We start from the raw sequence: 27,074 nt of genomic DNA, 5'->3' as shown, positions 1-27,074 counted from the left end.
CCTTTGCTCTGTTCTCACTTAAAAGGGACAGGAGCAGGGGCAATCCTTCTCTTGATGGCTCTCCTGCCATTCCTCTTCTTGGAAGGTAAAACCACAGGCTGATTTAAGTGCAGGACTCCGCCCTGAGAGATGGTGACACCTGCCAGCAGTTTCTTGAGCTCTGAGTCGCTGTGAATGGCCAGCTGCAAGTGCCGTGGGGAAATCCGACGCTTCTTGCTGCGTGCAGCGACTTCGCCAGCAATATCCACAATCTCATGAGTCACTTATTGAAGCACCGCGGCCATATATCCTGGGACTCCAGCTCCAATACGGTCTGCAAATTGTCCTTTGCGGAGCAATCTGTCTATGCGACTGACCGAGAACTGCAGCCCAGCCCGGGAAGAACGGGTGATTTTGGCCTTAGGGTCTTTTGCGGTTGAGGTCTCCCCAGAGTGCTCCGACTCAGACTCAGACTCAGACTCAGTCTCAGCCATGTTGCAGACTTCTAGTGTTCCAGCAACACTTGGCTTGACTTTCTTGGCTTTCTTTTGTTTTCTCTGCTTGGTTTACCTGAGTCTTTCCTCAGGAATTGGCCTGCCTAGCTTTTTTCTTCACTTGCTTGGCTTCAGTGGATGTTTCCTTGCTTGGCTCCACTTGCCTGTGTCTTTCTTTGCTTGGCTTGCCTGACTCTCTTTCCTTCTGTTCCTGGCTCTGTTCACTTGGTTTTCTCTCTCTTATTTTGCCTTCTTTGATTTCTTCCTGGTCTGGCCTGATTATGACTGGCCTGACAAAGTGTGGCTTGGCTAAGCCACCTCTTGAAATCACCACAGTAGTATGCTGACCCTGTCTGAGCCTGCAGCCTTTTATAACCTCAGTGCAGACAGAGAAAACCTACTTTCTGATTGGTTGTCTGAGAACCAATGGGCAGCTACTTCATTTGTTACCCAAGCCAGAGGGGATAGGTCATCCTTTTATGACATCATGCCCATTGATTCACCGTTGGTGTTGGATGTTTAGTCAGTGATATCTGCTATTAGCAAAACTCATCCTGTAACGGCATGAAATAGGTTTTGGTTACATTTTGAAAATTAGATGCCTTAAATTAGGCACCTAAATAACTTATAAGTGGCCTGATTTGAAGAGGAGCTGAGCACCCACAGCTCCTGTTGATTTCTCTAGGAGTTTTGAGTGCTCAGCACCTATGGAAATCAGGTCACTTTTAGTTAGTTGCTTAAAAGTGGGTTTAGGGGCTGAAATTCAGGCATCCTCAAGTTTGAAAATATTGGCCAGTTTCTCTGGAGCCCTTAACTTGGTGATGCTTCCCGTCTCTTAGAGAACCCTCATGGCACCCAAGGCCATGGTCAGGGTTCTTTGCCATTCCAGAAACCCAAGTGTTCACCATTTGTCACTCTCAGGTTTGATTAGCCGCTTCTCTTGTTCGTGAGCTATTTTCTGAGACCGGTTTAAAAACAGCATCTGGAGAGAACCCCTCACATCAGGCCAAATCCATTGTGTGATGTTGCACTCTATAGGATTTTATGAAAATATGCTAATGAGTTAAATATAATGTAACTGGAATATGCTTCATGCAAAAGGTCTCTTGTAAGGTATCATTACAAAACTTATAATCTACTGAGTGTGGTCATCCTAGTTGTATAAATGTACCACTCATGTATCTGAAACTAGAAATATGAACTATAACTCTGAGGGCCTAGTGTAATTATGCAAAGTGTGGGCCATTAATGGTGGTTTGGAATCTTGATGACTCCCATGAACCAGGACAATCGTCTGCAGATGGCTCTCTTTTACTTGTAAGTCTCCCTGTATAGCTGTGTGCTGGCAAGTGGGTAATGTTTTCCCTTTAAAAAGGTGATCAAAGTTTATGTGAACCCCTCCAGGTATTTAATAATTTCAGAAAGCCTGATTCTAGTATCACTTCTACTCTATAAATCTGATATTACTCTAAACGAGTCCATGGTTTTATAACGGGGTAACTAAAAAAGAACAAAACAAAACAAAAAGAACCAAACAAAAAGAAAAACCAGGCCCATAGGCTTTATCCTTCATGTGTAATGGGTTACATTTCTCTGTCATGAGTTTGTTCTTTTTTCTGTTTGCACAAAACATGCAATACACATCAACTTCACCATGGGAAAAATGTTCCTCATCTTCAATCTATTGGGGAAATGCCTGAAAAAAACACAGAAATCACCTCCCAGAAGCTACACAATTTAGACATTTATGCTCCAATACGTCTGTTGGTCTATAAGGTGCCACAGGACTCTTTGTCGCTTTTTACAGATCCAGACTAACACGGCTACCCCTCTGATACTTGACCCCATTTAGACAATTTCTGATGTAAATTTCTTAATGAAATGATTGAGTTCTATCTTTCTAGGCTTTTATACCATATTATCAATGCAGCTACCTGACCAATTGAATGATCCCTTAAAATTGTAGGATAGTAAAAGAGGAAATTAATTCACAAAAGCAGACCAGGCATTTTAACTGCTTTTATTAGACCATACTGATGCATTTGAAAAGAGCCTTGCAATCAAGTCAATGTCATTTCTCCCAAATCTGGGGTGGCAGTCTCCCCTTTGCTCTGTTCTCACTTAAAAGGGACAGGAGCAGGGGCAATCCTTCTCTTGATGGCTCTCCTGCCATTCCTCTTCTTGGAAGGTAAAACCACAGGCTGATTTAAGTGCAGGACTCCGCCCTGAAAGATGGTGACACCTGCCAGCAGTTTCTTGAGCTCTGAGTCGCTGTGAATGGCCAGCTGCAAGTGCCGTGGGGAAATCCGACGCTTCTTGCTGCGTGCAGCGACTTCCCCAGCAATATCCACAATCTCATGAGTCACTTATTGAAGCACAGCGGCCATATATCCTGGGGCTCCAGCTCCAATACGGTCTGCAAATTGTCCTTTGCGGAGCAATCTGTCTATGCGACTGACCGAGAACTGCAGCCCAGCCCGGGAAGAACGGGTGATTTTGGCCTTAGGGTCTTTTGCGGTTGAGGTCTCCCCAGAGTGCTCCGACTCAGACTCAGACTCAGACTCAGTCTCAGCCATGTTGCAGACTTCTAGTGTTCCAGCAACACTTGGCTTGACTTTCTTGGCTTTCTTTTGTTTTCTCTGCTTGGTTTACCTGAGTCTTTCCTCAGGAATTGGCCTGCCTAGCTTTTTTCTTGACTTGCTTGGCTTCAGTGGATGTTTCCTTGCTTGGCTCCACTTGCCTGTGTCTTTCTTTGCTTGGCTTGCCTGACTCTCTTTCCTTCTGTTCCTGGCTCTGTTCACTTGGTTTTCTCTCTCTTATTTTGCCTTCTTTGATTTCTTCCTGGTCTGGCCTGATTATGACTGGCCTGACAAAGTGTGGCTTGGCTAAGCCACCTCTTGAAATCACCACAGTAGTATGCTGACCCTGTCTGAGCCTGCAGCCTTTTATAACCTCAGTGCAGACAGAGAAAACCTACTTTCTGATTGGTTGTCTGAGAACCAATGGGCAGCTCCTTCATTTGTTACCCAAGCCAGAGGGGATAGGTCATCCTTTTATGACATCATGCCCATTGATTCACCGTTGGTGTTGGATGTTTAGTCAGTGATATCTGCTATTAGCAAAACGCATCCTGTAACGGCATGAAATAGGTTTTGGTTACATTTTGAAAATTAGATGCCTTAAATTAGGCACCTAAATAACTTATAAGTGGCCTGATTTGAAGAGGAGCTGAGCACCCACAGCTCCTGTTGATTTCACTAGGAGTTTTGAGTGCTCAGCACCTATGGAAATCAGGTCACTTTTAGTTAGTTGCTTAAAAGTGGGTTTAGGGGCTGAAATTCAGGCATCCTCAAGTTTGAAAATATTGGCCAGTTTCTCTGGAGCCCTTAACTTGGTGATGCTTCCCATCTCTTAGAGAACCCTCATGGCACCCAAGGCCATGGTAAGGGTTCTTTGCCATTCCAGAAACCCAAGTGTTCACCATTTGTCACTCTCAGGTTTGATTAGCCGCTTCTCTTGTTCGTGAGCTATTTTCTGAGACCGGTTTAAAAACAGCATCTGGAGAGAACCCCTCACATCAGGCCAAATCCATTGTGTGATGTTGCACTCTATAGGATTTTATGAAAATATGCTAATGAGTTAAATATAATGGAACTGGAATATGCTTCATGCAAAAGGTCTCTTGTAAGGTATCATTACAAAGCTTATAATCTACTGAGTGTGGTCATCCTAGTTGTATAAATGTACCACTCATGTATCTGAAACTAGAAATATGAACTATAACTCTGAGGGCCTAGTGAAATTATGCAAAGTGTGGGCCATTAACGGTGGTTTGGAATCTTGATGACTCCCATGAACCAGGACAATCGTCTGCAGATGGCTCTCTTTTACTTGTAAGTCTCCCTGTATAGCTGTGTGCTGGCAAGTGGGTAATGTTTTCCCTTTAAAAAGGTGATCAAAGTTTATGTGAACCCCTCCAGGTATTTAATAATTTCAGAAAGCCTGATTCTAGTATCACTTCTACTCTATAAATCTGATATTACTCTAAACGAGTCCATGGTTTTATAACGGGGTAACTAAAAAAGAACAAAACAAAACAAAAAGAACCAAACAAAAAGAAAAACCAGGCCCATAGGCTTTATCCTTCATGTGTAATGGATTACATTTCTCTGTCATGAGTTTCTTCTTTTTTCTGTTTGCACAAAACATGCAATACACATCAACTTCACCATGGGAAAAATGTTCCTCATCTTCAATCTATTGGGGAAATGCCTGAAAAAAACACAGAAATCACCTCCCAGAATCTACACAATTTAGACATTTATGCTCCAATACGTCTGTTGGTCTATAAGGTGCCACAGGACTCTTTGTCGCTTTTTACAGATCCAGACTAACACGGCTACCCCTCTGATACTTGACCCCATTTAGACAATTTCTGATGTAAATTTCTTAATGAAATGATTGAGTTCTATCTTTCTAGGCTTTTATACCATATTATCAATGCAGCTACCTGACCAACTGAATGATCCCTTAAAATTGTAGGATAGAAAAAGAGGAAATTAATTCACAAAAGAAGACCAGGCATTTTAACTGCTTTTATTAGACCATACTGATGCATTTGAAAAGAGCCTTGCAATCAAGTCAATGTCATTTCTCCCAAATCTGGGGTGGCAGTCTCCCCTTTGCTCTGTTCTCACTTAAAAGGGACAGGAGCAGGGGCAATCCTTCTCTTGATGGCTCTCCTGCCATTCCTCTTCTTGGAAGGTAAAACCACAGGCTGATTTAAGTGCAGGACTCCGCCCTGAGAGATGGTGACACCTGCCAGCAGTTTCTTGAGTTCTGAGTCGCTGTGAATGGCCAGCTGCAAGTGCCGTGGGGAAATCCGACGCTTCTTGCTGCGTGCAGCGACTTCGCCAGCAATATCCACAATCTCACGAGTCACTTATTGAAGCACCGCGGCCATATATCCTGGGGCTCCAGCTCCAATACGGTCTGCAAATTGTCCTTTGCGGAGCAATCTGTCTATGCGACTGACCGAGAACTGCAGCCCAGCCCGGGAAGAACGGGTGATTTTGGCCTTAGGGTCTTTTGCGGTTGAGGTCTCCCCAGAGTGCTCCGACTCAGACTCAGACTCAGACTCAGTCTCAGCCATGTTGCAGACTTCTAGTGTTCCAGCAACACTTGGCTTGACTTTCTTGGCTTTCTTTTGTTTTCTCTGCTTGGTTTACCTGAGTCTTTCCTCAGGAATTGGCCTGCCTAGCTTTTTTCTTGACTTGCTTGGCTTCAGTGGATGTTTCCTTGCTTGGCTCCACTTGCCTGTGTCTTTCTTTGCTTGGCTTGCCTGACTCTCTTTCCTTCTGTTCCTGGCTCTGTTCACTTGGTTTTCTCTCTCTTATTTTGCCTTCTTTGATTTCTTCCTGGTCTGGCCTGATTATGACTGGCCTGACAAAGTGTGGCTTGGCTAAGCCACCTCTTGAAATCACCACAGTAGTATGCTGACCCTGTCTGAGCCTGCAGCCTTTTATAACCTCAGTGCAGACAGAGAAAACCTACTTTCTGATTGGTTGTCTGAGAACCAATGGGCAGCTACTTCATTTGTTACCCAAGCCAGAGGGGATAGGTCATCCTTTTATGACATCATGCCCATTGATTCACCGTTGGTGTTGGATGTTTAGTCAGTGATATCTGCTATTAGCAAAACTCATCCTGTAACGGCATGAAATAGGTTTTGGTTACATTTTGAAAATTAGATGCCTTAAATTAGGCACCTAAATAACTTATAAGTGGCCTGATTTGAAGAGGAGCTGAGCACCCACAGCTCCTGTTGATTTCACTAGGAGTTTTGAGTGCTCAGCACCTATGGAAATCAGGTCACTTTTAGTTAGTTGCTTAAAAGTGGGTTTAGGGGCTGAAATTCAGGCATCCTCAAGTTTGAAAATATTGGCCAGTTTCTCTGGAGCCCTTAACTTGGTGATGCTTCCCGTCTCTTAGAGAACCCTCATGGCACCCAAGGCCATGGTCAGGGTTCTTTGCCATTCCAGAAACCCAAGTGTTCACCATTTGTCACTCTCAGGTTTGATTAGCCGCTTCTCTTGTTCGTGAGCTATTTTCTGAGACCGGTTTAAAAACAGCATCTGGAGAGAACCCCTCACATCAGGCCAAATCCATTGTGTGATGTTGCACTCTATAGGATTTTATGAAAATATGCTAATGAGTTAAATATAATGTAACTGGAATATGCTTCATGCAAAAGGTCTCTTGTAAGGTATCATTACAAAGCTTATAATCTACTGAGTGTGGTCATCCTAGTTGTATAAATGTACCACTCATATATCTGAAACTAGAAATATGAACTATAACTCTGAGGGCCTAGTGTAATTATGCAAAGTGTGGACCATTAATGGTGGTTTGGAATCTTGATGACTCCCATGAACCAGGACAATCGTCTGCAGATGGCTCTCTTTTACTTGTAAGTCTCCCTGTATAGCTGTGTGCTGGCAAGTGGGTAATGTTTTCCCTTTAAAAAGGTGATCAAAGTTTATGTGAACCCCTCCAGGTATTTAATAATTTCAGAAAGCCTGATTCTAGTATCACTTCTACTCTATAAATCTGATATTACTCTAAACGAGTCCATGGTTTTATAACGGGGTAACTAAAAAAGAACAAAACAAAACAAAAAGAACCAAACAAAAAGAAAAACCAGGCCCTTAGGCTTTATCCTTCATGTGTAATGGATTACATTTCTCTGTCATGAGTTTCTTCTTTTTTCTGTTTGCACAAAACATGCAATACACATCAACTTCACCATGGGAAAAATGTTCCTCATCTTCAATCTATTGGGGAAATGCCTGAAAAAAACACAGAAATCACCTCCCAGAAGCTACACGATTTAGACATTTATGCTCCAATACGTCTGTTGGTCTATAAGGTGCCACAGGACTCTTTGTCGCTTTTTACAGATCCAGACTAACACGGCTTCCCCTCTGATACTTGACACCATTTAGACAATTTCTGATGTAAATTTCTTAATGAAATGATTGAGTTCTATCTTTCTAGCCTTTTATACCATATTATCAATGCAGCTACCTGACCAATTGAATGATCCCTTAAAATTGTAGGATAGTAAAAGAGGAAATTAATTCACAAAAGAAGACCAGGCATTTTAACTGCTTTTATTAGACCATACTGATGCATTTGAAAAGAGCCTTGCAATCAAGTCAATGTCATTTCTCCCAAATCTGGGGTGGCAGTCTCCCCTTTGCTCTGTTCTCACTTAAAAGGGACAGGAGCAGGGGCAATCCTTCTCTTGATGGCTCTCCTGCCATTCCTCTTCTTGGAAGGTAAAACCACAGGCTGATTTAAGTGCAGGACTCCGCCCTGAGAGATGGTGACACCTGCCAGCAGTTTCTTCAGCTCTGAGTCGCTGTGAATGGCCAGCTGCAAGTGCCGTGGGGAAATCCGACGCTTCTTGCTGCGTGCAGCGACTTCCCCAGCAATATCCACAATCTCACGAGTCACTTATTGAAGCACAGCGGCCATATATCCTGGGGCTCCAGCTCCAATACGGTCTGCAAATTGTCCTTTGCGGAGCAATCTGTCTATGCGACTGACCGAGAACTGCAGCCCAGCCCGGGAAGAACGGGTGATTTTGGCCTTAGGGTCTTTTGCGGTTGAGGTCTCCCCAGAGTGCTCCGACTCAGACTCAGACTCAGACTCAGTCTCAGTCTCAGCCATGTTGCAGACTTCTAGTGTTCCAGCAACACTTGGCTTGACTTTCTTGGCTTTCTTTTGTTTTCTCTGCTTGGTTTACCTGAGTCTTTCCTCAGGAATTGGCCTGCCTAGCTTTTTTCTTGACTTGCTTGGCTTCAGTGGATGTTTCCTTGCTTGGCTCCACTTGCCTGTGTCTTTCTTTGCTTGGCTTGCCTGACTCTCTTTCCTTCTGTTCCTGGCTCTGTTCGCTTGGTTTTCTCTCTCTTATTTTGCCTTCTTTGATTTCTTCCTGGTCTGGCCTGGTTATGACTGGCCTGACAAAGTGTGGCTTGGCTAAGCCACCTCTTGAAATCACCACAGTAGTATGCTGACCCTGTCTGAGCCTGCAGCCTTTTATAACCTCAGTGCAGACAGAGAAAACCTACTTTCTGATTGGTTGTCTGAGAACCAATGGGCAGCTACTTCATTTGTTACCCAAGCCAGAGGGGATAGGTCATCCTTTTATGACATCATGCCCATTGATTCACCGTTGGTGTTGGATGTTTAGTCAGTGATATCTGCTATTAGCAAAACTCATCCTGTAATGGCATGAAATAGGTTTTGGTTACATTTTGAAAATTAGATGCCTTAAATTAGGCACCTAAATAACTTATAAGTGGCCTGATTTGAAGAGGAGCTGAGTACCCACAGCTCCTGTTGATTTCTCTAGGAGTTTTGAGTGCTCAGCACCTATGGAAATCAGGTCACTTTTAGTTAGTTGCTTAAAAGTGGGTTTAGGGGCTGAAATTCAGGCATCCTCAAGTTTGAAAATATTGGCCAGTTTCTCTGGAGCCCTTAACTTGGTGATGCTTCCCGTCTCTTAGAGAACCCTCATGGCACCCAAGGCCATGGTCAGGGTTCTTTGCCATTCCAGAAACCCAAGTGTTCACCATTTGTCACTCTCAGGTTTGATGAGCCGCTTCTCTTGTTCGTGAGCTATTTTCTGAGACCGGTTTAAAAACAGCATCTGGAGAGAACCCCTCACATCAGGCCAAATCCATTGTGTGATGTTGCACTCTATAGGATTTTATGAAAATATGCTAATGAGTTAAATATAATGTAACTGGAATATGCTTCATGCAAAAGGTCTCTTGTAAGGTATCATTACAAAGCTTATAATCTACTGAGTGTGGTCATCCTAGTTGTATAAATGTACCACTCATGTATCTGAAACTAGAAACATGAACTATAACTCTGAGGGCCTAGTGTAATTATGCAAAGTGTGGGCCATTAATGGTGGTTTGGAATCTTGATGACTCCCATGAACCAGGACAATCGTCTGCAGATGGCTCTCTTTTACTTGTAAGTCTCCCTGTATAGCTGTGTGCTGGCAAGTGGGTAATGTTTTCCCTTTAAAAAGATGATCAAAGTTTATGTGAACCCCTCCAGTTATTTAATAATTTCAGAAAGCCTGATTCTAGTATCACTTCTACTGTATAAATCTGATATTACTCTAAACGAGTCCATGGTTTTATAACGGGGTAACTAAAAAAGAACAAAACAAAACAAAAAGAACCAAACAAAAAGAAAAACCAGGCCCATAGGCTTTATCCTTCATGTGTAATGGATTACATTTCTCTGTCATGAGTTTGTTCTTTTTTCTGTTTTCACAAAACATGCTGTTGCCAGCACAGGTGTGCTCGAGGACAGCAACAGTGGATTCGTTGCCCGGTGTGCTTCGCGTCAATGAACACACCAGGTGGAGAAGCAAGCAAAGTTTATTTGAGATCTCAAAGCGGTGCAAGGAGACTGGCACGTCTCAAATCAAGCACGTTAACAGAAACAGCTTTTCTTCTTTTATACATTTTGCAGTCAAGCCTCATCCCCCCTCCCCACTACCCCTCCCTTTCTCCCCCCCCCCATTCCCCTCTCTCTCTCTACCCCTCCCATCCCTGGTAACAATTACTAGGCAAATAGCAATTACATTTAAGCAGTTAGATTAGGTTGGCAGCTATAAATTCAACTCGTTAGTAAGTCTCCTTGAATTACTATCTTGTCCCCTTCCTTTGATTTACTATCTTTTCTTCAGCCAGTGGTATGCAGGCCTCATTATTCCGCTTGGTACTGGTAAGGGGGGTTACCACTGATAGCAGGCTGCTTACACATTCCACTTGCACCTGGCTTTTGAGGTCGATTAGAGTTTAAACATGGAAGGAGTTTGGTTCAGGCCTAGTGCAGGAAGGCTTCATTGACACTTGTGATTTTCCACCCTCCTGAGTCACCTAGGGTGATGGTAATGCCTGGTGACGTCAACAACTCCCTCCTTTGAGAATACTCAACAAGCTTTTGGCTGAGTTTTCTCATATTCTGTGGACAAGATATGATTAAGTGCTATGAAGCTGGGGTCTTCAATGAGAGGGTATGCTGGGATTTCTGGGGAACGGGGGGCACAGAGCTTACGGAGGAGCATCTTAAAACAAGCAATCAAGAGGAGGGTGACCAAGCACAGTACCACACCTGTGAGGAGGAGACGCACAAGGCCATTTCCCAGTCCTCCTAGGTTGGGCAACCAACTCCAAAGGGAATCGAAACCTGTGGGTTCCCTTTCCTGGGCCTTCCACTGCTCAAAAGCCTGTTCGGCTGACAGGACGTGTTTGTTAATGTCCTGTGAGTTTTCTGGGACATAGGTACAACATTCACTCCCAATAAGGGCACACACCCCGCCCTGGGAGGCTAAAACATAATCTAAGGCCTGTCTGTTTTGCAGGGACAGCAACCGGAGCTGGTATAGCTCTGAGTTAAGGCTCTTCTCTATGGCCAAGGTTTCATTGGCGAATGTGGTGAGAAACACAGAGAGCCTATGATAAAATTGGGTTAGCCGTTCCACCCCATAGGATGGGAGGAGGATTATACCCAACCTGTCTCCTTCCTTAATGGGCTCTGAGGTGGCATACAAAGATTTATGCTGCCTGGGGTGGCCAGGGGTTGTCCCTTAATGCATACTGGTATTCAATGGTACAGTTTTGTGACAAGGGGGTACCCGAGGTATTTCTTCCCCTACTGAACCATCCCCAGCAGATATCTGACCAATTTTGGGGGACCACCCTCCAGGGTAATCCTGCTGCGTGGTGCGGGATTTGGGAGCATACCCAGCAGTTAGAGAGGTTGAACTCTTGGGCAAAGCAAACCTTCAAGGACTCATATGTGTTTGTTTCCAAGTTAGTAGGGATTCCTTTCCATCCCGCATGTGGTTGGGGGGAAATGGAAGCTAACGAGAGGAGTGTCCCTATGGCAAAGAGTACCACTGTGGCAGACCCTGGACCTGTTTCCATGCTGGGCAGGTGACCCTAGGGCCTAATAATTACAATTCCCCAAATACCCACAAAATAACAATTACCAATAGCAGACAGACTGAAAGCAAAAGGGACCAGGCCACCAGGTTAGGCCGACCCTGTGAAAATAAACACAGCCAACGCTCAGAGTTCTCGCGGGGAGTGCGCTGTGACTGTCCAAAGAGATCACAGGGCATCCCCAGCAGGCCTTATTGTCTTTTGAACAACAGTTTAAGTCCCAGGTCGTCGCTGGCAGTCTTCTTTGCAGGCTGGACGGTCCACCGTTCAGGAGCAGGCACTGCTTTTAGACGAGAGTGATGGATCCAGTTCTTGTGTCCCTCGACCTTTGCTGCTGTATGGGAGACCAGCAGGACGGTGTGGGGTCCCTTCCACTTCTCTTGGAGAGGCTCGTCCTTCCAGGTCCGAACGAGTACGGAGTCACCTGGCTGCAAGGAGTGGATCGGGGCATCCAGTGGGAGAGGCTGCAAATCTTTGGTGTACCTGTGGAGAGAACAAAGAACAGCAGACAGAGAGCACATGTACTGAGATAAGAAACCATAACCTACCTCCCACTCCCCTGCCAGAACCGGTGTACCATTCATAGGCCATGCCCTTCCAAACATAATCTCGAAGGGACTGAGTCCTACCCTGCCCTTTGGGAGAGCACGAATACGGAGCAAAACAAGGGGTAGAGCATCAGGCCACTTAAGGGAAGCCTCTTGGCAGACCTTTGAGAGGTGCCGCTTAAGTGTCTGATTTGTGCGTTCCACTACTCCACTGGCCTGCGGTCGCCATGGAGTGTGGAGCTTCCAGGGGATTTGCAGGGCATTTGATATTTTCTGAACAACTTGAGATGTGAAGTGTGTTCCGTTGTCAGATTCCATCCACTGGGGGAGTCCGAAGCGAGGAATGATCTCCTTAACAAACTTAAGAGCCACCGTTTTGGCAGTGTTGTTACGACATGGGAAGGCTTCAGGCCATCCGCTGAATCGATCCACTAAGACGAGAAGGTATCTGAATCCTTGGGTCCGGGGGAACTCAGTAAAGTCTATTTGCCAAACTAGTCCTGGGCCTGGGGTAGGCTCCAGAGTGGCTGGTGGCACTGACACTCCTGGTCGAGGGTTGTTCTTTTGGCAGACTAGACATTCAGCCTGCACCTGGGAGGCCAGAGGTCTAAGTCCAGAGGTTAGAAAATATTTATTCATAAGCTGGGAAAGAGCCTCCCTGCCTGCGTGGGTAGACTGATGTAGTTTTTGTAGTACTGGCCGTAGTAGATTCCTTGGTAGGAGGATTTTTCCTTCCGTGGAGTGGAGCCATCCCTCCTTTTCCTGGAGCCCAAGTGTGTTGGCTAGGTTCCTTTCTTCGTGAGAGTACTGAGGGGTCGGGAGCTCCCCCACTGATGGGATGAGGGCATGCATATGGGCATCTTCAGCTTCCTGTGGTTCCAGGGTAGCAGCTCGCTTGGCCTCTCTGTCCGCCCTGGCATTACCCTTAGCCACATCTTGATCTTCTCTTTGATGAGCCTTGCAGTGTATCACTGCTACCTCTGAGGGGAGCTGTACTGCTTCTAAGAGCCGGAGAATTTGAGGCCCATGTTTGACTGGAGAACCTTGGGCTGTCAGCATTCCTCTTTGCTTCCACAGACCGGCATGAGCGTGTAGTACTCCAAAGGCATATCTGGAATCAGTAAAAATGTTAACTCTTTTTCCTTTTGACAGTTCAAGTGCACGGGTTAAGGCTACCAATTCAGCCAGCTGGGCTGATGTCCCAGCAGGTAAACTCTCTGCTTCCACAGTTTCATGGAGCGATACAATAGCATAGCCTGCCCTCCTTTGTCCATTTACAACTGTGCTACTGCCGTCAGTATACCACTCAGAATCAGCATTAGGGAGGGGTTGATCTTTTAAGTCTGGGCGGCTGGAGTATTGGACATCTATGATTTCCAGACAGTCATGTTCCTGCTCCTCTGTCTCCGGTAACAGGGTGGCTGGGTTAAGGGAGGGACAGGTCTGTAGGGTAACTTCAGGATTTTCTACAAGTTTTGCCTGATACCGAGCAACCCGAGCCTGTGTAAGCCAGAGACCACCCTTAGTATCCAGCAGGGCTTGAACCATGTGGGGAGTATACACTTGCACAGCTCCTCCCAGTGTCAATTTTTCAGCTTCCCCAAGCACTAGTGCAGTTGCTGCGACTGCCCGCAAGCATGCCGGCCACCCCTTTGCAACTTGATCCAGTTGTTTAGAGAAATATGCCACGGGACGTTTCCAGGTGCCTAGTAACTGAGTAAGCACTCCCAGAGCCACCCCTCTCCGTTCATGCACATACAGTTGGAATGGCTTAGCTAGGTCCGGCAGACCCAGGGCTGGGGCTTCCATCAGTTTCCTTTTTAAGATTTTAAATGCCCTGTCCGCTTCTGGGGACCAGTGAAAGGGGTCATGATCCGCTCCCTTAACACATTCATACAAGGGTTTAGCCCACAATCCAAACTCTGGGATCCATATTCTGCAGAAGCCTGCCATCCCCAGAAACGCCCTGAGTTGTTTACGATTGCTTGGAATAGGAATTTGACAGATAGCTTCCTTTCTTTCACTTGAAAGCTGACGTTCCCCCTGCCTGATGTAAAATCCTAAATACCGTACTTCTGAGAGAGCAATCTGAGCCTTGCTTTTAGCTACCCTGTATCCTCTGAGTCCAACAAAGTTCAGGAGGCTCACAGTGGCTTTAAGGCAAGGGATTAGACCCACAGCAGCAATCAACAAGTCATCCACATATTGCAGGAGGAGGACCCTGTCTTCGTTGTCCCACTCCTCCAAGTCTCTGGCCAAAGCCTGGCCGAACAGAGTGGGGGAATTTTTAAATCCCTGGGCCAGCACTGTCCAACAAAGCTGCTTTTTAACCCTTCTGTTGTCCTCCCACTCGAAGGAGAAAATCTCCTGAGACTGGGTGTCAACCGGAATCGTGAAGAAAGCATCCTTCAAATCCAGGACAGAAAAATGGGTGTACTGCCCCCCTATAGAGGCCAACAGTGTATATGGGTTTGGAACAAGGGGGTGCAGAGTTTTAACCCGCTCATTAACTGCCCTCAGGTCTTGAACTAGCCGGTATGTGCCATTGGGCTTTCGCACGGGCAGAATGGGGGTGTTCCAAGCTGACTGGCATTCTCGTAGTACACCGCACTCTAGGAACCGATCTATAGTCTCTTGCAGTCCCTCTCTGGCTTCCCTCTTAATTGGATACTGTTTGATTCGCACTGGGCTTTTTCCTGGGAGAAGCTGAATATGAACAGGGGTCTGACGGGTTGCCTTCCCTGGGATCCCTGATGCCCATACCAAAGGAAAAACCTGCTTTTCCCACTGGCTCCATTCTGGGGCTTGCATGGCTGAGGGCTCAGTTGCAAGAGACATTATCCAGGCATTCTCTGGGGGTAAGGTGAGGGTTATTTCATCTTGAGTGAAATGCAGGGTGGCACCTAAGCGACAAAGCAGGTCCCGTCCTAATAGAGGCGTTGGACAATCGGGGAGATAAACCAGTTTGTGAGATAGAGTTCTGTTTCCCAAAGCACATTCCGCTGGAGCATATACTGGGCACTTGGTTCCTTTCCCTGTGGCTCCCACCACAGTGAGAGAATCTGCCACAGGCAGCTGCAGGGGTTGGTTTACAGCAGTTCGTGCAGCTCCAGAGTCTATTAAAAAGTCTATGTCTGAATCTCCCACCCGCATTTTTACTCGGGGTTCCGGGGGCAGGATAGTCCGTCTCCCCTGACACCCCTATTCTTGGTCCTCCGCTGCCATCATAGGGGTACCTCCCCTTTCGGGGCACTCATTTTTCCAATGTCCCTCCTTTCGGCATCTGGCACACTGGTTGCGACCCAGATGCCTTTCCTGTGTGCCAGGGCGCCCACGTCCACGTCCTCTCATTCCCCGGCCCCTTCCACCTTCCTGAAATCTTCCCCTGCCACCAGCCTGTACTGCTGCAACCATAAGTTTCGCTTGCCTCCTTTCCTTTTCTCCCTCCCTCAGGCTGTAAGCCCTGTTTGCAGTTTCCAAAATCTGTGCCATTGTCATGCCCATCAAATCCTCCTTTTTCTGCAGTTTCCTCTTAATATCAGGGGCAGCACGGCTGGTAAAGATACCCTTTATAATTGCCTCAGTTTCCAGTTCATCAGGGTCTGCATTAGTAGTTTGCCTGATGGTATCCCGAATACGCTGCAGAAAAGCAACTGGACTCTCTTTTGGCTCCTGTACTAGCTCATAAGGCTTAGCCCAATTGTTATGTCGGACAGCTGAGTGTCGGAGACCATGTAATAGGAGCTCCTTGTATACAGTGAGACGGGTGAGATCTGCCGGCACGTTGGGATTCCACTGAGGGTCTGCTGTCGGGACCTGAACTGCAACAGCAGGGACGTGAACTGGATTTCGTTCATGTCTCTTCTGTGCCTCCTCCCTTGCTTTAGACACAACCTGATTACGCTCCACCTCAGACAGCAGGGTCCGCATAAGGACATTACAGTCATCCCAATCAGGCTTATAGCTAGCCAAACACCCTTCAAAGACCGAGATAAACTTGCTTGGATTCGTAGAGAATTCCCCTGCCTGTGCCTTAAAAGCTGCCAGGTCCACTGGATTAAAGGGCACATGAGAGTAAACCTGCATTGTAGTGGCTGGGCGATGTTCTGATCCAGGACGGGCTATCCGAGTCTCAGTAATTAATGGATAGACTCCCACCGAGGGGGCAATCTCTGGGACCTGAGGGACCCTGTCTTTATATGGTGGGGGTGTTGGAGCCGAAGGGGACACCGACTCTGCCATTACAACCGGGGGAGAGTTCTGGGGACTAACAGTAGTTACTACCGAACCTGTCGGAGTCAAATTACACCTTTGCAACAGATCTGACCTATCCCTTAACAACATAAACAACTGTACATACATATGTTCATTCCATTTACCCATACGCTGACAAAACAAAAGCAATTGAAGGATCGTATTATAATTGAGTGATCCCTCCGGTGGCCACCTTTCCTGGTCCTCTAGCTGATATCGAGGCCAGTCTACTGTACAGTATCTTTTCAGTTTACTTTTAACCAACGGATCCGATCCAAACACTTTCCAGTTCACCAGAATGCATTCCAAGGGTGTACACCTTGCCCTGCCTGCCACACTCTGCCCCTGCCCCATATTAGGGAGACTCTGGGCGTCCCCAGGTCAAAACAGGTAGACGCTGGGCGTCCCCAGGTCAAGACAGATAAAGTCCCCACTGGACTGTTCCTACCTTATCCAAGGGTCCGGTTCTGCACCGTTGCCCTATCCACGGGACCGGTTCCCCACCGTCGCCCGCAGCTGCTTCTCCACTACTCGAGCGCGTTGCACCGTTGTGCCCTCCGGGGTCGAGCAAACCACGTCTTCGCCGAGGCCCCCCGATGAAGTCACCGGTGAGCGCTCTGGGCGTCGGTCGTCGTCGTAATCCGTCGGCCTCCTGGAGGGATCCGGGCAAGGCTAAATTTCAGCCTCGAGCCCCACGTTGGGCGCCAAAACTGTTGCCAGCACAGGTGTGCTCGAGGACAGCAACAGTGGATTCGTTGCCCGGTGTGCTTCGCGTCAATGAACACACCAGGTGGAGAAGCAAGCAAAGTTTATTTGAGATCTCAAAGCGGTGCAAGGAGACTGGCACGTCTCAAATCAAGCACGTTAACAGAAACAGCTTTTCTTCTTTTATACATTTTGCAGTCAAGCCTCATCCCCCCTCCCCACTACCCCTCCCTTTCTCCCCCCCCCCATTCCCCTCTCTCTCTCTACCCCTCCCATCCCTGGTAACAATTACTAGGCAAATAGCAATTACATTTAAGCAGTTAGATTAGGTTGGCAGCTATAAATTCAACTCGTTAGTAAGTCTCCTTGAATTACTATCTTGTCCCCTTCCTTTGATTTACTATCTTTTCTTCAGCCAGTGGTATGCAGGCCTCATTATTCCGCTTGGTACTGGTAAGGGGGGTTACCACTGATAGCAGGCTGCTTACACATTCCACTTGCACCTGGCTTTTGAGGTCGATTAGAGTTTAAACATGGAAGGAGTTTGGTTCAGGCCTAGTGCAGGAAGGCTTCATTGACACTTGTGATTTTCCACCCTCCTGAGTCACCTAGGGTGATGGTAATGCCTGGTGACGTCAACAATGCAATACACATCAACTTCACTATGGGAAAAATGTTCCTAATCTTCTATCTATTGGGGAAATGCCTGAAAAAACACAGAAATCACCTCCCAGAATCTACACGATTTAGATATTTATGCTCCAAGATGTCTGTGGTCTGTAAGGCCTGCACCAGCTGCTCGCAGCTGGATTTTTCCCCCCAACCCAACCCAAATCACCGCCGCCTGGTGCGTCATGCATCTAGTTACACAGTGGCGGGGGGTGGGTGAGTGCTTTGCACCCATTTTGTGCCAGCGAATCCGGTGCGGAACTGGAACGCTGAGGCCGGTTCTGGTCCCCTGGGGCCGAGCGATGAGCCCAGGAAGGGCTGCTGGGCCGCTCAGGGACTGGAGAGCTGTCCTAGTGGAGGCCGGAGGAGCTCGGCTGCCAGGGGCTCCCATCGCTCTGTAGCCAATGAGGGTAAATGCCTGGCGTGGGGACGAACTGTAGCAGTTATAGGCCAAGGCCCAAGAACCAGTGAGGGGACCCGGCCAGGAGCAGGCTGAGGCCGGCACGTAGCCTGTTTCCAGCCCCCAGGAGAGGGAGGGGCTGGTGCAGCCGCCCACCGGCGCAGAGCGGGGCAGAGACGTTCCTGAGTGTGGAGCCGGAGCCAGACACGTCTGCGGCCAGGACGCTCCCGTCGGGGGCCTGGCGCAGGGATCCGGGAGACCCTGTCCCACCCGGTGACAAGGACGCGTGGAAATGGCCACGTGAGGGTGAATTGGGCCCAGCTACTCAGCGGTATAAATCAGCAATGCCCCCCCCGATGGCAATGCTGGTTTGCACCCTGGGAGGAGCTGCCCCAGAGGGATCCACCCTCAGCCTGGCGTCCAGCGGGGGCCCTGGTGCTGCGTCAGATGGGTGCGAGGCCCAGGCAGGGCCCGCTGGGTATGTCAGAGCCAGGCAGCTGCGGCAGGACCCTGGTAATCCCCTGCGGGGGGCAGTGCTGGGTTTACAATGGCTCCAGTGTCGCCATGGAGCCGGGCCCATGCTCAGAAGGGGCCCCGGCATGCTGCGCTTGCACTGTGCCCTGAGACCCCACTAGCTCCCCCCACCCACCACTTGCTCCTCTTGGCCTGCCCGCCGAGGGCTCCTCTCCGCCCCCTGGCCCCAGCTGCAGGCTCCTCTCTGCCCCCTGGCCGGACTCCACTGCACCTCCGGCTCCGGGCAGTCTCTGCTTCCCACCACCTGTGGGGCCCCACCTGTCTCCCTGGAACTGAGCTGACTGGAACTGGTGCAGAAGCCTGGCCAGTCTCGGCCAGTTGGGGGGTGGGGGGGGGGCTTGGCTGGGCCCCTCCAGGCAAGTGGGTCCTGAAGGAGCCTGGCTGGGGCAAGCCCGGGCCTGGCTGATCGCGCCACTGCCGAGGGGCCAGAGCGATTCCCGGCCCTGGGACCAGCCCTGGCTGTGCTGCCGGCTCAGCCTGATGAGTGCGGCCGGGACGCAGGGCGTGGGGGAGTGGGTCTGTGGGGAGTATGGGGGGGTGCTGGGCTGTGAAGGGGCGGGGAGGATCTGTGTGTGTTGGGGCACTAGGGTGGGGGACTCTATGGGCGGGTGCTGGGCATAGTGGGTCTGGGGGAGCCTCTGGCCATAGAGAGTCGGGGGGTGCTGGGTGGGGGAGGGGCTGTGTAGTGTGGGCCCGACTCCCGAGGGGAAGCGGCACACTGGCAGCACAGGGCCAGGCAGGCCACTGTGCATCTGGCAGTTGCCAGTTTGTAACTAGTGCCCTGCACTGGGCGGAGCAGGGTCACCCCAGCCATGCCCCATTGCCGCTGGCTGGCCCCTCGCTCCGGGGACCGACCTCCCCGCGCCAGGCTTCATTGTCTCATGGGGGACCACAGATATGTTTGGTGCCAGGCCCACAAAAGGTTAACTCAGCCCTGCCGGGGGGGGGGGAGGGGAATCCTGGGGTCCCCTGGCGCTAGGCTATTGGAATCCATGTATACATACACACACACACACACACACACACACACACACACACGTGTCTCTCTGGCATGGGCAGGCCCCAGCTTGTGGGGGAAACGCCCGGCCGTGTCCACGTCCCGGCAGTGGGAGGAGGTAGACTGAAGTCCCAGGGGCTGAGAACGGCGGGGGAGGGGAATGCAGGCAGGTCACTAAATGGCGAGAGGCCCCGATCCTGCACACGTGCTGAGCGACGAGCTGGTGAGCGACCCCCTTGATTTTGTGAGTTGCCATGTGTGCTGACATGCTCTGCTGGTTTGGGGTCAAACTGAGCCCTCCCCCCCCCATGCTGCGTTTGCCTCCCTCCTGCCCCAGCAAGGTCCCCCCAGCTGGGTCCCGGCTGCCCCATCGCCATGGGCTTAGCGCTCTCCCAGCTCCCCAGTGCTGCCCCTTCCCCAGAGGCGGGCAGGGGGGGCATAGGGGCTCCCTGGAGGAGAGGGGCTGACCAGCCGAACTGGGCTCAAAGGGGTCCAGGCAGGCGGTCTGCGCTGGTTGCGGTAGCAGCCTGGGGAGGGGCATTTTTAAGGTGTGTGAAATGTGAATGTTGATGGTCTCCGTGTTGGGGGGTCACGGGCCTGGGGCCAGGGGATCCCCAGAATCACAGTAGCCAGGTGTCACGGACTCACAGATCGTGCCCACTCTTGGCCCTGTGCAGTCCGTGGGGGGAACCCCCTTCAGTGTGCCAGCCCTTCTCGCCACTCTCTCTTGGCGTCAGGTCCCTCCACCTCCTGGAGCTGCACCTCTCGGAGCCTTAGCACGTCTGTCTCTGCCGTGGGCCCCCTCAGGGAGTCCACTCGCTCTGGACCTCCCGGGCCTCCACCCCCGAAGGGGATGATGCCCCCCCCCCCCCCCCTCGCCCTGTTCTCTAGCCCAGAGCGACTCTCAGCCAGTGTAAAACAGGAGGGTTTATTGAGCGTTGAACACGGCACAGGAAACTCTCAGGGCCTCACGCCTGGGCCTCCTCTCCTCTCCGCCCTCCTCTGGCTGGAACCGGCTGGTCAGGTCACTGGGATCTTCTCTCTGCAGCCCATTGTCCTCCCACTGGCCAGAACCGGCTGCGACTCCTGAGCTGGGCCTCTGGGTCACCAGGTCACTAGTCACTGGAATATCCATTCTCCAGGCCATTGGCTGGGGTCCCACATTCCCGTGCCGGTCCTCTATAACAACCAACAACCTCTCCCCTCACCTCGTTAAACCAGTAACGCCCAGGGGAACTGAGTCCCACTCCCTCTGCATCCAAACCACTGGAAAAACCAAGAAAAAAACAAACCCCCCCCCCCACTTCGTCACACCAGGGCTCTGGGGGCTGCAGTCCTGGGCCTCTGAAATGTCCCCCGGGTTCTGCTCAGCCAGCCTGGCCTCCTGCATAACTCGGCCCCGGGGATTTCAGCTGGGATCCCTGTGTCCGGCCTCGCGCAGAGCTTTCCTGACTGGCTGTACGTCCGCCCAGCTACGCCCCAGACTGCCTCCCCCCAGACCAGCCTGAGAGGCGGTGTCCAGCCCCCCTCCTGCATCCTGCTGGGGGACGGGTATGTGGCAGAGCCCAGAGCCAGGCATTTGGCCTGTCTCCTGGTGACGTTTGCAGGGCTCTGGCTTTGGGGGGGGAGGATCAGTGGGGTGCTGCTGGAGTCCTGGGGAGCCCAGGGGTAGGGGGGGCACCATTGTCACTATCTCAGGCTGGGCCTTTGCAGGGTGGGAGATGCCACTACCCAAATGAACGACCCCGGCGCTCCAGATGCTACCCTCGCTGCCACCTGCAAGGAGTCTGGCCCCCCGTCCCCCTGCCAGCCCATCCCCACTGCTCCTCAGCCCGGCTCCATCCCTGCATGGGGCAGGTCCCCTGCCTTGAACTGGGGGGGCACGTCCCGAGGCGACTCGTGGCCCCTCTGTCTCCAGGGGGCTGACGCAGGATGCCCTGAGGAGCCCCGATGTCTGGGTTGCAGGCGGGCAGCGCAGCGTGATAGCCCAGCCCCTCGACCGGGGCGCTGCTTGGCCCCCGATCGCTAGGCTCTGCTGGAGTCTCAGCCGGCTCTGTGGTGCCAGGATAGCCCCGGCTGGCGTCCCCCCATCCACAGGCCGGTGTGGGGGTTGCAGGGGAGAGGACAGATGTTGTTCTGAGAGAATAGGGGCTGGTAGTTCCCCATGGGGCAGGGGAGGGTCCCCCATGCTGAGCTGGAGGCAGCCCCAGAGCCAGACAGGAGCTGGTAAAGCTGTGGAGACCCCTGCCCCGGGTCTGACCAATCACCAGGGGAGAATGTCGTCCCCCACACATCCCACCCCGTAGCCATTCTGACCCCATGGAGATCGGGGGCGGGGGGGGGGGGGGAGAATGTCTGCCCATGAGTTCAGTGGAGCCAGGACGTCACCCAGCCCCGGCTTTAAACACAGACAGACCCACAGCTGCTGTGACTCGGTGTCGCTCCATCAGTCAGTGCCGAGTGACCCTGGCTGGGGCGGCCCTCCATAGCCAGGCCCTACAGCGCCTGGCACTGTCCTGGGACCCGGACTGCCCCCTGCTCAGCCTGGCCCTACCAGAGCCCCCCGTTGCTGGGTGGGTGTGAGCTGGGTGGGCAGGGGGGAGAGCGCCTGACCCCCGCCCCAGGGGGAGCAGCTGGTCTTTGCAGAGCCCCTGGATTCACCCCACAGCTGCTCACTCCCTGTCCTGCTCTCTGGAGCCCCATGGGGCAGGCTGTCGGCTCTGGGAGGGGATTCGCTATGGGTCTGTGCCGGGTGGGATGGGGCAGGGGATCCCTTGGCCTGGGGACCCTGCAGGGAGCAGCATTTGTGGGACAGGGAGCGACCCGTGTCTGTCTCTGAGAGCATCACCAGGGGGCTCCGTTCACACCCACAGCAGCACCCGCTCCATATAGCTGGGGGGGGAGGGAGCAGGAACATGGGGGAGGATCCAGCGGGGGAAGTGCAGGATGGGCTGGATTTCTTGGGAAGTGCCTCACCCATGAGGGAGGGGACGTGTCCCACAGATCCCCCCCACCCCCCGCCAACACCCCCAGAACCTGCCCGCAGGGAAGCCGGCTGCACGGGGTCCCGCTTGGGCGGGAGGGGTTGGATATCCATGACCCGCAGCCTGTCCCTCCGTCTACACCCCGATCCTGAGCACCCCCAAACCTCCATCCTCAGCCTGGACCCCTCATTCCGCATCAGCCCCACTCCTCTGACTGAGCACCCCAGATGGACAGACAGCCCCCAAGTTTGTCTCTAGCATGTGGGGGAGGGGGCCTGGGAGCCAGGGCTCCTGGGTTCTATCCTGGCTCTGGGAGGGGAGTGGGGTCTAGTGGACCAGAGCAGCGGGGGCTGGGAGCCAGGATTCCAGGGTCCTGTTCCAAGCTCTGCGAGGGGAGTGGGGTGTAACGGTTAGAGCTGGGAATCCAGGACCCCTCGGTTCTATCCCCAGCTCTGGGACGGGAGTGGGGTTGGTGTATCAGAGCAGGGGGGACTGGGAGCCAGGACTCCTGGGTTTTATCCCAGCTCAGTGGCTTCTGACAAGTCCCTTGTCCTCAGTGTCCCCCTCTGTGCAGTGGGGTGAGGATACCGACCGGGGCTGCATTTCACTTCCAGTTTATTCCTCGCCAGTGCAGGTGTGGGGCGGGGCCAGGCCCCTGGATGCCAGCCAGGCTGCAGGCCCGGGTGGTTTCGGGTGGAAAGTCCCTGGCACCGAAATGACGCCCGCCCATGAGACCCTGGTGTCTCATTGACGCACAAACAGGCAGTGACGCTGGGCCGGGGTTAGCGCCTCCGGGGCTCGGCCAGTGGCTGCGCGGCACCGACCTGGCATCACTGGGCTCTGGGCAGAGTCGGGCCAGGGAACAGAGTGTGTTGGATGCTGCGGGAGCTCAGGGCTGGGGGGGCTCAGAACCATCCCTGGCGCTGGGGGAGTGAAACCAGGTGAGGGGAAAAGCAGAAGTCAGTCTGTCCATCTGTCCACCCACAAGCGGACGGGGTATGAAATGATGTGGAGAGTGAACCCTTTCTGGGTCGCAGGGCCGGAGAAATGTCTCCACTGGGCTGTGGGCAATTGCACGGGGACTTTCATGCTGACACTGGATTGACGGCCCTGGACTGCAAAAGCCCCATGTCCCGGCCCCGGCCCCCTGAGCCAGCCAGTCCCCTGCCCTGAGGCTGGATCAGAGCCCCCAGCCCCCAAAGGGCAGAGGCCCGTGTCCCATCCCCAACCCCCTGAGCCAGCCAGTCCCTCTCCCCGCCCCGCAACCCTTCAGCGCTGCCCCGTCCACTTACCCTCCCAGACGGACCCTGCACAGGGAAAGCCGAGGGGGCCGCACTCAAGGGCTGGAGTCAGCAGGGGCCCGTACTCAGAGCTGGGCTGGAACCCAGGAGTCCTGACGCCTTGGGGCTGCCGTACCTACATGATAGTTAAGTTGTGACACAGACTTTGGTTAGCACAGCGGCAGGACGGTGAATAGCCGGGGTGTGTGTGCGGGGGGCGGGGGCAGTAGGAGTAGCAGGCCAGGCTCTGAGTGACTCACACAGATTCACCCCCTCGTCCTGTGTCCCCTCCAGCAGGGACAGCCCATGCGAGCAGCTGACAGGGACGTCCCCACGGCTTCCTCTCCCCGTTCTCTGGGACGCTCCCCCACCAGGATCCCAGAGCTTGTTGCACCCAATAGCACTGGGGCCAATTCCCCCCACAGAAATGCAGCCACCTCTGGGGTGGGGCCTAGCAGCTGGGAAACAGCACATGTCACTTTGGGACAGGAAGTGACGGAGACACCAGTACCCAGTGGGAGCGGCAGGGGGGATGGGCCAGGGGAGTGTTAATTGCCATGGCGGGGCCGGGGCTGGGCCTGGCGTCTCCTCTACAGTCCTGGGGCAGGGTGCGTGATAGATCAGGGCTGGGCTGGGGGGGGAGGGGGAATGTGAGCACCCAGCCCACATATCGCCCCAGAGGTTTTGGGGTCCCCCATAGCTGGGACCCCACAGTCAACCCCCCAAGCGGGATGTGGGACTCTGACTGGGATGGGGCTCTGGTGTCGCTGGTGAGTCTCTGGGCCCCTGGGGGTCGGGGCTGTTGTTATGCAGACAAAACTACACAGGATCGTTTCAGGGGGCAAGACAAAGTTGCCACATGTATTATGATAACACAATTTGATTTATGACCAATAACTAATACCTAATACCTAATACCTATACCCACACACACACACACACACACACATCCATCAGATGTTCTGCAGCTGCTGCATAGTTACCAGTCCTGAACATAGCTTGAGTTCGTGGCTTGAGTTTGCAGCTTGTGGCAGCTAACTGGCGAGGAAAGCCGGGCACAAGGACGAGCTGGGTCTCTGTTGGGCATGCACCGATGCCCTTCCATGTTGGCAGCAGACCGTTACCCTCCAAAGACTTCCATCTCACCCATCCTTTTTGTAGGCTTTAGTTTGAATCCAGAGTCTATAGGTCTTGCTGTGTCACGCTGCCTCTGGGTTCGGTGATTGATCACCCGTCAATTGCAGACTTGACTTTCAGCCTCTGACCTGGCTTTGATCTTGTTTCAATTGCACCTTTGTTCTTTTCTTTTTAGGGTGGACACTTCAATCTCCCTGGTCACTCAATTACAGACCTAAAAGTCGTATTATTCCAACAAAAAAACTTCAAAAACAGACTGCTGAATTGGAATTGATTTGCAAATGGACACCATTGAATTAGGCTTGAATAAAGACAGGGAGTGGATGGGTCATTACACAAAGTAAAACTATTTCCCCATGTTTATTCTTCCCCCTACTGTTTGTTCCTCACACCTTCTTGTCAATTGCTGGAAATGGGCCATTTTGGTTACCACTACAAAAAGTGGTTTTTTTAAATTCTCCTCTCCTGCTGGTAATAGCTCACCTTAACAGATCACTCTAGTGTGTATGGTAACACCCATTGTTTCATGTTCTCTGTGTGTGTATCTATATCCTCCTACTGTATTTTCCACTGCATGCATCCGATTAAGTGGGTTTTAGCCCACGAAAGCTTATGCTCAAATAAATTTGTTAGTTTCTAAGGTGCCACAAGTACTCCTGTTCTTTTTGCGGATACAGACTAACATGGCTGCTACCCTGAAACCTCTTCTTACTTTCTTAAAAGAACAGGAGCACATGTGGCACCTTAGAGACTAACAAATTTATTAGAGCATAAGCTTTTGTGGGCTACAGCCCACTTTTTCGGATGCATAGAATGGAACATATATTGAGGAGATATATATACACATGTACAGAGAGCATGAACAGGTGGGAGTTGTCTTACCAACTCTGAGAGGCCAATTAAGTAAGAGAAAAAAACTTTTGAAGTGATAAACAAGCTAGCCCAGTACAGACAGTTTAATAAGTGTGAGAATACTTACAAGGGGAGATAGATTCAATGTTTGTAATGGCTCAGCCATTCCCAGTCCTTATTTAATCCTAAATTGATTGTGTCTAGTTTGCATATCAATTCCAGCTCAGCAGTCTCTCGTTGGAGTCTGTTTTTGAAGTTTTTCTGTTGTAATATAGCCACCCGCAGGTCTGTCATTGAATAGCCAGACAGGTTAAAGTGTTCTCCCACTGGTTTGTGAGTATTATGATTCCTGATGTCAGATTTGTGTCCGTTAATTCTTTTGCGTAGAGACTGTCCGGTTTGGCCAATGTACATGGCAGAGGGGCATTGCTGGCACATGATGGCATATATCACATTGGTAGATGTGCAGGTGAACGAGCCCCTGATGGTATGGCTGATGTGATTAGGTCCTATGATGATGTCACTTGAATAGATATGTGGACAGAGTTGGCATCGGGCTTTGTTACAAGGATAGATTCTTGGGTCAGTGTTTTTGTTCAGTGATGTGTGGTTGCTGGTGAGTATTTGCTCTAGGTTGGGGGGTTGTCTGTAAGCGAGGACAGGTCTGTCTCCCAAGATCTGTGAGAGTAAAGGATCATCTTTCAGGATAGGTTGTAGATCTCTGATGATGCGCTGGAGAGGTTTTAGTTGGGGGCTGAAGGTGACAGCTAGTGGTGTTCTGTTATTTTCTTTGTTGGGCCTGTCTTGTACGAGGTGACTTCTGGGTACTCGTCTGGTTCTGTCAATCTGTTTTTTCACTTCAGCAGGTGGGTATTGTAGTTTTAAGAATGCTTGATAGAGATCTTGTAGGTGCTTGTCTCTATTTGAGGGATTGGAGCAAATGCGGTTATATCTTAGAGCTTGGCTGTAGACAATGGATCGTGTGGTGTGTCCTGGATGGAAGCTGGAGGCATGTAGGTAAGTGTAGTGGTCAGTAGGTTTCCGGTATCGGGTGGTATTTATGTGACCATCGCTTATTAGCACAGTAGTGTCCAGGAAATGGACCGCTTGTGTGGATTGATCTAGGCTGAGGTTGATGGTGGGATGGAAATTGTTGAAATCATGGTGGAATTCCTCAAGGGCTTCTTTTCCATGGGTCCAGA

The 27,074-nt window shown here is 51.1% G+C and overlaps 1 protein-coding gene and 1 long non-coding RNA gene across 4 annotated transcripts in view; one reads left to right on the top strand and one right to left on the bottom strand.

Moving 5' to 3' along the window:
• The window catches only part of LOC101953695 (zinc finger and SCAN domain-containing protein 2-like), a 222,750-nt gene that overhangs the window by 131,263 nt on the left and 64,413 nt on the right, over positions 1–27,074 (bottom strand). The gene's annotated exons all lie outside the window — the stretch shown is intronic.
• LOC135975038 (uncharacterized) lies at positions 9,862–17,450 on the top strand. The gene is made up of 2 exons (XR_010592090.1): positions 9,862–16,694; positions 16,726–17,450. It is a non-coding gene; the product is annotated as an uncharacterized LOC135975038 (long non-coding RNA).

This window comes from Chrysemys picta, chromosome 12 (assembly GCF_011386835.1).
Source record: "Chrysemys picta bellii isolate R12L10 chromosome 12, ASM1138683v2, whole genome shotgun sequence".
NCBI lineage: Eukaryota > Metazoa > Chordata > Testudines > Emydidae > Chrysemys > Chrysemys picta.
The sequence above is the reverse complement of the archived record's forward strand: the minus strand, read 5'-3'. Positions and strand labels throughout refer to the sequence as shown.